We start from the raw sequence: 12,707 nt of genomic DNA, 5'->3' as shown, positions 1-12,707 counted from the left end.
AACTCAGGGACAAATCCTTCCAAAACAAAGCCGGGATTGTTTGGCCTTATCAGGCGTTGGGGTGCTTTCTGCCCCAGAAGCCTGGACTCTGCAGTTAAAACCACTGCAGCTGGAGCCCTGCGTCGGCCAAGGGATGGGGCTGGATTAGCCCGGCTGAGCATGGGGAGAGGGGCTGCTCTTCTCTCCAGAAGGGCACCCCTGCCAGCTCGTCCAGCTCTAGCAGACCGTGTCCCTTATTTCACCGGCTGCCCTGCCCTGTGTGTTCCTTGTGAAACCACCACACATCTTTCTCCTTCCACACCTGTCCCAGGGAGAGCCCATGGTCACACTTATCCTTAAGAGCTGCGGGGTTATGGGCGGGCAGTCATTCTCCAAAGCCCACACGCACACCTTCCCACGGGTACAGCGGCTTCCATTTAAGCTGAGACTTCTGGAAGGGTTAGGGGGCATGGCATAGGATTACTCGGGATTTGCTAAGCAGGGATCAAACTTCGATCTTATTCCAAATCCCAGGCCCTTCCCTCCACCGCATGGTCCTGTTTTACAGTGGAGGAAAAGTTTTACTGCGCACGACGGGAGAGTAGAAGGACCCATAGGAACTAGGCTGGTTTCATCCCCAAGCCAAGACCTCTCTCCTCCATCAGGGGGAAGATGTCAGGAGTGCTGCTTCCTAGAAGCTACTGAGCAGGGCTCTCCCTGGGGCTGAGAAGTCAGTGGCTACACACGCTAGCTCTGGGCCAAACCACTTAAACTCAGTTCCCTGTTTTAACCCTTGCTTTGCCTGCCTTCATTTGCTCCTGTATAAAATGGGAATAATGGTCCCTATCAGAGTAAGTGAGCTCAACTATGTACAGCACACAGCATGGTACCTGATGTGCACATGAGTACTCAGTCCATATCAACCATTGTAGTTTTCACTGGGAACATCCGGTGTTGGGACAAGATTGAGTGGGAAGATTTGATTAGTCTCATCTGGAACCTTGGGGCCCTGAGGTCACTACTCCACAGCTCAGATGCTGGGCACATCAGTCCAAGGGTCAGGACATATTGCTTGGAGAGTGGACATGGAAATCAAATCAGCCCAGGCTGTTTTTATTAGAGGGACAATGGTTTTGCTAAGTGCGTCCCAGACTTCAAAGCCAGCCCTTGGAGATAGTGATCAGCCAGCACCTTTCCTCGGAGTGACCTCCAAAGCGGAACACCTGGTGTTGGGAACCCTTGGCACCTATTCATTGAGCTCAGCCACACCTCTGTCCCTGGGCATGTGGGCTGCGGACATTATCTCAGGGGCAGACAGGAACAGCCTCACTTGGACATTCATCCCGACAAGCCTCCCCCCAGTAACGGTGGGCTTTGATGTGGGGCACAGAGCAAACCGCTCGCACTTCCTATCACTCCCAACAAGGAGCTAATAGATCAAAATTTCAAAAACATTGGAAAGGGAAAGTTCACTGCTGAGAACTTAACACATAATTTAAACAGCCTACGTTTACACACAAACATCGAAAGTACTTTCAGCTCACTTGTTGGGTGCCTACAGTTGGCCTGTAAGTTAAAACCGATTGGATTCATGGCATCATTAATGCAAATTCATGGCCCACGTAGAGTCTGGCCCAAGGCTACAAAGCTTTGAGCTAATATCAGCCCACAACCGTTACCGAGCCTCTGGGGCCAGATGTGTTTCAGAATGTAGAACTTTCCAGTTTTAGAAAATAAGATGTGAGACACTATAGTGGGACCTAGACAGCACCCTATAATCAAACCTACGGATATTGTTTGCTGTAAAAATGTACGAATATTATACCAAACGGCAAAACTTTTAATTTTATATATCAATTCAGTTTAGGGTTTGGCGCTAAGGGAGTTTTTAAATTGCAGATTAAGGATCATGACTGCTATTTATTGAGTGCTTCACGTGTACTAACCATTTTACATATATCAAGTCATTAATCCTTGTAGTACTAACAGCTAGGTATAAAATCCAGGAAACGAGGCCCCAGAGAAGTTAAACAGCTTATCCCAATGTTGCAGGACTAGTTGGTGGCAGAGTTAAAATCTTAGCCCAGTTACTGATTTCACCCACATAATCACGAAGAAATTTTCGCCGATTTCTTCCCTCCTTTTCCTTATAGGGATATTTGGTTACCCAAAGAATGTGTCTGAGTAGAGAGAAGAATAGAGAGCTCAGAAACATATATGGACTCTTGATTTGTGGCCAAATTATGGCCGAGCAGCAGGGTAAACACAAACAGCAATAAATGGATATCCAAATGACAAGTGAAACTTGACCATCTACCTAACACGCTGCATAAAAGAATGCACCTAAATGTAGAAGTCAAAATAATAGGACTGCTAGAAAACAATATAGACAAATATTCATGAACTCCAGGTGGGGACAGACTTCTTCAATAGCATACAAGATGCATTAACCATAAAGGAAACAGAATTTGCATGAGAGGTGGAGGCCAGGGGGGAGCAAGAGGGTTGGAACACTCAGAACTGACCAAGAACGGACTTCCGAATACATAAAGAATGTTCATATATCAAGAAAAAAATCCAATTAAAAAATGGTCAAGGGACTAGAACAGGCACTTCACAAAGAGGATAATTAATAAACACATTAAAAGATGCTCTATATCACAACTGAAGGAAATGCAAATTAGAGCACAGTTAGATTTAAACCCGGTGTATACATCTCCCGGTGTAAGCCCAAGAGAAATGTACCCTCTGTTCAACAAAAGACATACACAAAGTTAACCATGGCAACACAGCCCACACAATCACTCAGATGTCCATTTCCATAGAATGAAACATTAACCACAAAGCACGCAGACCAGGAAACACTATTTTGAAATCCCAGTTTGGGGAGTCAAAAGTGGCCAGATAACATGTGACGACAAGGAACACTTTATTGTTACGTGGAACAATTTATTGTTACGTGGAACAAAATGGATAGGTGTTATCTCACAAACATAATGCTAAGTTAAAGAAGCGTTCGTACTCTTTGATTTCCCTTGTATAAAATTCCCGATCCAGCCCAAACTAAATCTTGGTGTTCAGGAATGCACGCTTAAGTGGTAAAACTATGAAGAAAAGAAGCAAGGACTTCCCAGAGAAGTCATGTGGAGGTCCCTGTGTTGGGAAGCAAGTGGGTAAGACTGAGGGAACGTGCAGGGATTCCTGAGGGGTTGACAGTGTCCTCCTTTTGGGTTGTGGTCATTTGCTGTGTGATAAATCCTTGAGCTGTACTAATCCCACGTATTTTGTTTTTCCTATGAATATCTCACAATTAAAAAGTTAAACTAAACAAACCTAGTGGTCCTGGAGAAGGGTACAGGGAAGAGAGGAGGCGCTGGGTTATATCACTGATTTTGAAATCCTTTGAAGCCAGTAGGTTTGAGCCATTTACTGGCTGAGTCACATAATGTTTACCATAATCTTCGGCATAGCTAGCACTTGTATACATGGCTTGCTGTGTCCCAGATGTTTAACCAATTATGTGACACACTTTTAAAATAGAACACACAGAGGGGCGCCTGGGTGGCTCAGTCGGTTGAATGTGTGATTTCAGCTCAGGTCATGATCTCGTGGTTCATGAGTTCGAGCCCCGTGTTGGGCTCTGTGCTGACAGCTCAGAGCCTGGATCCTGCTTCGGATTCTGTGTCTCCCTCTCTCTCTCTCTCTCTCTGCCCCTCCCCAGCTCGTGCTTTGTCTCTCTCTCTCTTTCAAAAATAAACATTAAAACACACACACACACACACACACAAAACCGCAGACTTTTCCTGCCAGGAGCAAACCGAATCTTAACAACTTCCGATGACTTATGATCATTTTACAGAATCCAGTGACAATCTCATAATTTCTTAAGCATCTCAGAGCTGTTTTTCTACCGTAAATAGGCCCAGACAGCTAAGTATTAAGTTTTTTTCTGGGTGTGCACACGTGTGTATTATGTGTGCATGTGCGTGTATGAGTGTGTGTGTATATGTTTGGGGAGGTTTTTGGTGATTTTTTCTGCTTCTTTCCTTGCTGCATAGTATTAGCAGTCAGGCCATTACAGGCTCTTTCTGACATGTCATGATAAGTATATGTAGCAATAACCTCCCTGCTTTATCATCAGCAGCCATCATTATATTGCTATTTCTAACCTGTTGTGGATTAAGCAAATAGCTCACCTCATTCATTTTAATTAACAGTCTCATTAAACTTGTGTGTAAAACAGGACTAAGGAACCCTGAAAGGCCTAATGGTTCTATTCACGTGCATCTTTACTGCCCAGACTTAACGTTTACTTTAGATCATCAGAAATCATTTTCTTACTACGCAGTACTGAGCTAGATCCTAAACAGTTGAGGCCACCAACACTAAAATCCTGTTTTAAAAGGACATACCATAAAGGAATAAGAGTAACAAGTCAGTGCCATACAGAAGGCCTGGGGTAACCAGTGCAGATTGGGTCATCGGGCCCCACAGCCTGGATGGTGGCCAGGAGTTCAGTGCAGAGAAAGAGGCAGTTTCCCTGCCCTTCTGGTGTTCTTTTTGCTTCTATCACTCATTCCCATCCCAGGGCTGATGCTCTGGCCATCCCCGCTGCCCAGAACATTTTTCTAGATTTTCGCAGGGACATTCCTCCTGATCATTCATGTCTCAGAGATTTTCACTGAGCATTTCCTTTGTCCACAGCCATTGTCACCCTCATTTTCTTTCATTCACAGATTGTCATATGGCCTCTTTTCCCCAACAATAGATCTCCAAAGAAACGGTCTGGGTTGAGGGACTGGAATTTGAGGTTCAAATTGCATCCCGAACATTTCACTTGGCTTAAATTTTTAAAGGGGACCTAAAGTTATGATGATGTATAACTTTTGATTGAATTATTTAAAATTAATTTTTGATTAATTACAATAAAAAAGATAAAATAATAAAGTTAAGGAGGAACTCACAGCTCTGAACTTAAGTCTGAACGCCATCCTGGAGGCTCGAATCTCCCTTTTGTTCTCTGTTGAGTCTGGATCCCACAGGCCTGGTTGGAGATGCCAGAGGAAGAGAAGTAAATGATTCCTGAGCACCCGCTCACACAGAAAGATCTCCCACAGTCTGTTAGGGCATCTCATATTCCCACTATGTGCATCTACCAAAAAAAAGTGAAAGTTCTAGAACCCAGTGTGGGTGGAGCTAGAGGAAAAAAAAGGGATGTGTGTATTATCTTAGGAGATGATGGTGTTTTAAAATGGTCTTGGGGCACCTGGGTGGCTCAGTCTGTTAGGTGTCTGACTCCTGATTTCGGCTCAAGTCATGATCTTACAATTCACAAGTTCGAGCCCCACATTGGGACTGACGGTGTGGAGCCTGCTTGGTATTTTCTCTCTCTCTCTGTCCACCCCCTGCCCCCACAGTGCTCTCTCTCTCAGAATAAGTAAATAAACTTTAAAAAATAAAAAGAAATGGTCTTTATGCTGCAATACTCCTAGATTGTCTAATGACCCTCCCCCGGAAGTATTTTGTTTTTAGGTGTCCCTAGAGGTAATGCTTATGGTGGGCAAAACAATTGGAAACCACATAAATGAATGTATCACATTTTTTTCACATTGGCACATTATAATGATGCAATGTAGGCAAAAAAATATATTTATTGCTATGGCTTAATGCAGAAGTAACAGAACTCCCTGTTAAGCCAGCCATGAACCAATGGGGTACCGCTGAAAAATAGCTATGGAAAGAAAAAGATTGAAAGCTATATACCAACCTTAACAGGGATAATCTGAGGGTACGATCAAGTAATTTCCTGTCATGGATAGAACTATCCATACATACTAATTTAAAAACTAGAAAAAAAATTAAATTTTGTATCCATCCATCCATCCATCCATCCATCAGGAGAAGTCACCTAATCTGGGCCACCATTTTCTTACCCTTTATATGTGAGATACATTTAAACCTACCCTCCCTAACTCAGAATGAAGTTTTAGTAAGATTACGTAAGGAAAGGGCTTTACAGAGGTAAAGAGTTACGCAGATATATGATAGCTGGGCTGCTATTGACATACTATGCATACACACACATCGTCATGTTACACATGTGGAAAACAAGATGGTCCATCCATATCCCCACTACCTTCTACCAAACTGTATGTGTGCATTGGCAAAGATTAGAATTGCATGTAAACATCTTTATCAGTTATATATATGTCCATTCACTTTGCCTGAAAAGCCGCCAAAATGCAGAGTAAATTTAAAATAACGCAAACTCTAGCTCTTTGGCTACCTATTGTCGCACAAATAACAATCTAGAAGGAATAGGCTTGAGGTGAGGTTCCGGGGAGGCTGGGCCTCTACCAGGATGACTGTCCTCTCTCTTTCTCCCCAAGTGCTTCCTGCATGAACCCACCCAATTACCCACCCCACCCACACTCTAAGACTTCTTGCCCATAAAAATGTCTTCTCACTTTTTCCTTCGTGAAAGATCTATTTCCTGGATATCCAACAGCCTGAGAGAGCCTCCCCTAGGGTCCCCGCCTTCTTACCACCTCCGGCCCCGCGTTGCTGCCTTTGGAGTGATAAGACACACTATGGCGGGGGGAGGAAAACATCTTCTCTTTACACAGGGCTGTTGCTTCTAGAGCCCATCAGCCCTGCTTAGCAGATGAGGAAACAGATAAAGTGCCTGAAGAGCGGGGCAGGAGTCACTCGTCAAGGGCAGGTTGCAAGCAGGAAGTGCACGCGGGGAAGCCAGGCAAGTAGAAGACAGGTGGGTTCTGAGTTGGTCCGGAGGACGCGCCCTGTCCAGGGCTCTGCTTCGGGTATTGCAAGAGAAGACCTGAGCGATGCTGCCAGATCTTTGGACTTTTCTGGAGAAGCCTGATAACCGGTTTTGTGAAAGTTACCACTAAAAACAAAACAAACAAACAAAAAAAAACCCCAAAATTGGACAGGCCAAACAAAGCAGGGCGGTGCACTGCTGATTTTCATCCTGACACCAGAATACATTCTCAGGTGTGCAGGCAGTGGCCCAGTGCCCTTTTGACCAGCACACATAGCTTGTCCTCTGGACCCCCTGGTGCTTCCTTCCACCAGTCTCCTAATGCACTCGGTGAGGCTAGCACTCTTTGCAAAGCAGAAGAGACAGAGAGACGCCAGAGGGAAGGATGGCACTTGTCCCAGGGAGATGGCTGTGTGGGGAGAGAAGGGCATTCGGGAGCCTGGCTCTCATTACTCCTCCTCAGCTCAGTGCTCTGCCCAGAGTCACCAGGCCTGGGAAAACCAAGGTACCCAGACTGATGGGAAAAGCCCCAGCCTTGCCCCGGCCATTCTAAACTCTTCAGCAGCAAGAAGCGCTCAGTGACTGGAGCAAGAAAAGGGGAGAGCCTGCTGGACTCTGAGCTGTCCAGGCAGGGCCTAGAGAGGCGGCAGGTGTTCAGGCCCCCACCCCGGGGCCAGCGGGCAGCAGCTTGGCCCTCTCCTGAAGGCAGCCGCTACTGAGGTGGATTGTACCATAAAAGCCCGAAAAAGTGGCTCCAAAAATAGCACCTGCACAAAACCACTTTGAACTTTCGCATTCATTAGGAGCTTCTTTGAGGGCCCTCTGACAGTGCTGATAATTTTAGAATTGTTCAGTCAGGCCCGCTGACAGGGAGTCTATCCCCGTGGAGGCTGCCAGAATTCGGGAAATGTCAAATAATGTGTTACATGGCTGTGAGAAAGCACTAAACTTCAAAGGATCAGATTTAAGTGGAGAACTGCTAACGAAACACGGGCTGGCATAATTACAGGCTGTTTTCAGCCTTGCTTAAATATGCACATAAATGTGCAGAGAAAAACCTCTGGAAACTGATACACAAAAATCTTCCTAGCGGTTATCTCTGATGGTGGGGATAGGTGACTTTATTGTCTATTTAAGATTTTTTTTTTAAATTTTTTTAATGTTTTATTTATTTTTGACAGAGAGAGAGAGACAGAGCATGAGCGGGGGAGGGGCAGAGAGAGAGGGAGACACAGAATCCGAAGCAGGCTCCAGGCTCTGAGCTGTCAGCACAGAGCCCGACGTGGGGCTCAAACTCACAGACCGCGAGATCATGACCTGAGCCAAAGTCGGATGCTCAACCGACTGAGCCACCCAGGAGCCCCTCTGTTTAAGATTTAAGGCAGCTTATGAACAGACAAAGGAAGCTTGTTTCAAAATAAGTGAAAAAAGAGGCAGCAGTTACATAGGAAGTTGAACTGTATGAAATTGACGTTTTGTAGGCCAATGTCATGTGGCTGAACTTCATACGCAACGCAGATCGACACTTGCTGGAGCTAAGACTACTTCTCTGTTGTCTGGGCACCAACTGGAAGAAGGAAAAAGCTCCAGGTAAAAACCTTCAGTGTCCGTGAGGTGAAAACTGGCTGCTCACGCCTTTCCTTCTGTTTCCTAAGACCATAGTCTCCCTTTGTAACCAGAGATTGTTTAAATAAATACTTTTTAAAGAAGTTATGAGTCCCCTACCCCCGAGTCCTCAGATTTGGGACAATTGCACCCCATTTCTCAAACAAGAAGAAAATCTCTGCTCAACCCACCTCCAAATGTGGCTTTGAATACTGAAATTAGACGATGGTTTGTGAAGTTAACTAGACTTACAACGGCACCGTTTACTAAGTGTGTACAATAGTCAAACAGTGTGCTGGTGTCCGGTAACAAATAAGCCACAGAAGGTCACAGTCACAGATATAACAAACTCACGTATGAAACCGGTAAGTCTGAACGTTGTAGGTCAAGTGCCTTTCGTGATGTCTGACACCTAGGAGATCAATCACAGTAACGCTCGTTAATACTAGAGTAAGAGATATGAATGCTTTGCCCAAGTCAAAATTAATAGATTCTAGGGGCGCCTGGGTGACTCAGTCGGTTAAGCATCCGACTTTGGCTCAGGTGGTGATCTCGCGGTTCGTGGTTTCGAGCCCCGCGTCGGGCTTGCTGCTGACAGCCTATCATCACGGAACCTGCTTCGGATCCTCTGTCCTCCTCTCTCTCTGACCCTCCCCTGCTCACACTCTCTCTCAAAATAAATAGATAAAAACATTTAAAAAAATTAAAAAACTAATAGATCCTAATTAAGTTTGCAAAACTTTGTAAATATCATCAGTAATTTACTAAGTCGACGAATATAAAGTATTATAGTGCCTGGCATATAGTAAGGACTCAGTAAATAGCTCTAATGCCATCTATTCCTTTTGTTTTGGGCCTGTTATAATTAGAGGCACAGCCAGGATCTCAAACCCTGGCTTCTCTGGCTCTCAAACCTTTCCCACCACACTACATACATATTTTGAACACATAGTAGGGATAATATGTAATTATCAATTTAATGAATCAGGCCTCAGAACCCTGAACTTTTTTTTTTACCGGTGCGAAATATAAGGCTCGACACATAGTAGGTACCCAGTTGTGGATCTGACCACTAGTTCTGGGTCAGGATCCTCTCTGCTCCCAGCACTAACTCTTAGCTCCTCAGGCATTACCTCACTTCATCCTCTGTGACTCGTGAAAATGACTCGATTATTGTTTACGTTCCAGACACAAGAAATCCAGACCACAGAGGTCACGACTTCCCCAGCCCGTTGGGACTCACTCAAGCCTGCCTAACTCCAAAGCTTATGCTTCTGTTCAGATCCAGGCACAGGCTCGGGCAAGAGGCACCCAAAGTGCAAACCTCAAAATGTTCACGCTCCATTTCCTGCAGGACCCCCAAAATTAGCTGATACTGCATCATTTCCCACCTGGCAAATATTCTAGCTCAGAGGTTTTCTGTTAAACATATCCTTTCCCCTGCCTGTATACTCTTTCATATTTTTTCCTGCCCCAACCCAGCTCAGAGCTCCAAAACCATAGCAGGGTGGTCCCTCCATTCCTGGCTTCCTGGGGGCACAAATCTCCGGGCCAGTGACCCCCAAGGAGAAAGTATGCTCTGTGTGTTGGCATAATTTGCCAGGTAACCTGAACTGAAATCATGGCCGAGCGGTCTAGCAGGACTGGACCAGCTCAAATGGCCAAGGATGTTTTGTACTTGCCCAGGCACTTGTCCAGCCGTCCAAGCCAAGCCAGGAGCTGAGAGGGAAAGCCAGAGAACAGCTCTTCGACCTCTAAATAGCAGCTCCTAGTGTGGTTCCCAGACCAGTAGCACCAGTAACACTCGCCCAGGACATTGTTGGCAACACAGCTTCCTTGCCCACCCCACCCACCCCCGATCTTCTGAACGGAAAGTCTAGAGATGTGGCCCAGCAACCATGCAGGGGATGCTGGTGTGCACTTAACTTTGAGACCTGCTGACCTGTGTAACGTAGAATCCCAGCTCTGCTCTAGCAGAGCCCCCGTGGCCTCTGTCCACGCCTCCAGCCTCGTCTCTCCCCTCTCCCTGCATCACCTCCTCCAGGAAGCCCTCCCCGGGGCCTTATTAATCTTCTTGTCCCGGGTTCTCAGGAGCTGCTCAGTCAATGTTTGTTGAATCGCAATGAAACCAAGCAGGACGTTTGAAAGTGGGGCTCAGGGCGTGGTTACCATGGAGAAGGGCAACCCCCACCGGAACCAGAATTCTGGCTGATAGCCTCCGGCCGCAGTCACAAGTCTTTGAGTGACAAAGGGCCAGGTGCCACAGAAGGTCTCGGAAGAGTGAACCGACCCACTTACCTCCCCCTAAAAGGGGCAGTCACTACTCGGTTTCAGCCGGCTCTTACTGCGGGGTGGGCAGCAAGGTTGCTTTTTTCACTCACATTTCAGAAGCCAAGATCAGGACCTTCAGGCAAAATGTCAGGACCTTTAGATGTTGGCTCAAAGCAAACAAATAAAAAACAAAGAAAACAGAATTCCCGAAACCCAGCTCTAGGAGCCAAACAAAGCACATTTCGAACGACACGCAGCGTACTCTCTGTTTGCAACCTTGCTACCTCTGCCTGGCACCAATTTCACTCTTCCTAGAACTCGAGTTCTCGGCCACAATAGAGCACGTGCCGCTCGAAGGCCCGGGGTCTGTCTCGTACTCGATACTGTGCTCCCCAGACCTAGGAGGGTGCCGGGCTCAGAGCAGAGCCCATTGGCATTTGAGGAATGACTTAATGACAGAGGATAGCCTTCCACCATTGACATCACGGCCCCTCTTTGTACCAGATCCCCCCTTATCCGAACTTGGCTCATCTAAGGAAGGAAGGCCCCCAGGAGCCCACCTGCTGTCACTCTCCAGAACACCCCGTGCTGTCCCACTGCTAATGACAATGCGGTGGCCTCTTTGGCTCCCTCCCACGACAGAATGCAGAAACAGAGGGAGGGAGGGACTCCTTGCCCCTACGATGTATCCATGTTTACACTGAGCAGGTATCCAGAGGGCTGTACAGTGGGAACCACAGATGGTTACCAGGAACGCTACAAGCTCTTTGTCCTCACAGGAACCCATTAGAATTAAGATATTTTCCCCCTCCATGGCTAGAGGCTTTATAATCCCTGAGAAAGGGCAAGGAGGTTTGTCATTCTTCACTGCTACCCATAACTTCTTTCATTCTTTCTGATCTGCAGGGGGTAGAAGCCCTGAATGTGACTCAGAAAGCAGTGAACAGCCCCAGTGGGGCAATTCCAACCTGGGTTCATCTTATTTCAGGAAGTGGGCCTTTCCCAACCCAGGGTCACTGCACAAGTCACATCGTGTCTCTCCTTTATGGTATGTCTGGCCAAATTTCTCTTCTTTCCCAGAAGCTTCCAGAGTAACCTTCTGATCCAGGCACTGTGGTATCCACTGACCCCCTCTCACCTGTCAGAACACGCTCCCCTTTCCCCGAAATTGAAGGGACCGTCCTGTGTATAATTCCGTGGAAAACTCTGCTCAGATAAAATCACATTGCTGCTATCACCTGAACTTACAAGGAAGAGAAGCACAGAATGTTTAAGTTGGAATAAACCTTAGAAAGCATCTCAGCCCAGTGATGTTTCAGGGCAAACAGATAAGACAGATAACAGGATTGATTGTTTGATCTGATCCTCCCCCCACCCCGCCCCCCCAGTCCCCCCTGCTGTGTCCTCTTTCCCATCTCCTTCCAGTCTCAGGATAACCCCGGGGGCAGGGTGTGCACTAAGGGGGAGCTCGTGTAGTCCCGAGTTGCAGTTTGAAAACCTGACCCCCCCAGGGGGGAAAGAAGAAAAATTTACCAAAGATCTCTATTGTAAAAAGAATCTATAGTTACTGTGGAAATCGTGAAATTTCCAAAAAGAGGGGTGAGGGGCAATTTACTATTGATGAATAGCCACCATGGCAATTTGGGTCCGTTCGTTTCCTTTCACTTCTTTATTTTTCTACACACAGGAGTTTGTCTTGCTTTTGGTTTTCACCTAGGGCTTGCGTCCAGCCAGAGAGGGCACCTTTCCCCGATTCATACAAAAGTGTGAACCGGGCAGGGGACTTCGGCTCATACCAGGCTGACTCCAAGGACCTGACTTCGTTCTGTTCAGAACCACAGTTGCCCTTTCTGGTGACCTCACTCTTCAGCGTAGATGAGCACAGTGGCAGATGCAGGGCCTTGGGGAGATATTTTGACAGGCAAGTGGGTAGACTTAGCCCCAAGTGAGGCCGGAGTTCAGCCACCACGTGGACACCCAAGCATTCTGCAGCAGGTCAGAGGGAGGAAGGAGGGCAGGCAGGAGTGCTCCAGGGTCAGGCTGCACACCGCTGGAGGTCTTAAGGATTAAC

The sequence above is a fragment of the Panthera onca genome, chromosome B1, assembly GCF_046562875.1.
Source record: "Panthera onca isolate mPanOnc1 chromosome B1, mPanOnc1 haplotype 2, whole genome shotgun sequence".
NCBI classification, from domain to species: domain Eukaryota; kingdom Metazoa; phylum Chordata; class Mammalia; order Carnivora; family Felidae; genus Panthera; species Panthera onca.
This window is presented reverse-complemented; position numbering follows the sequence as displayed.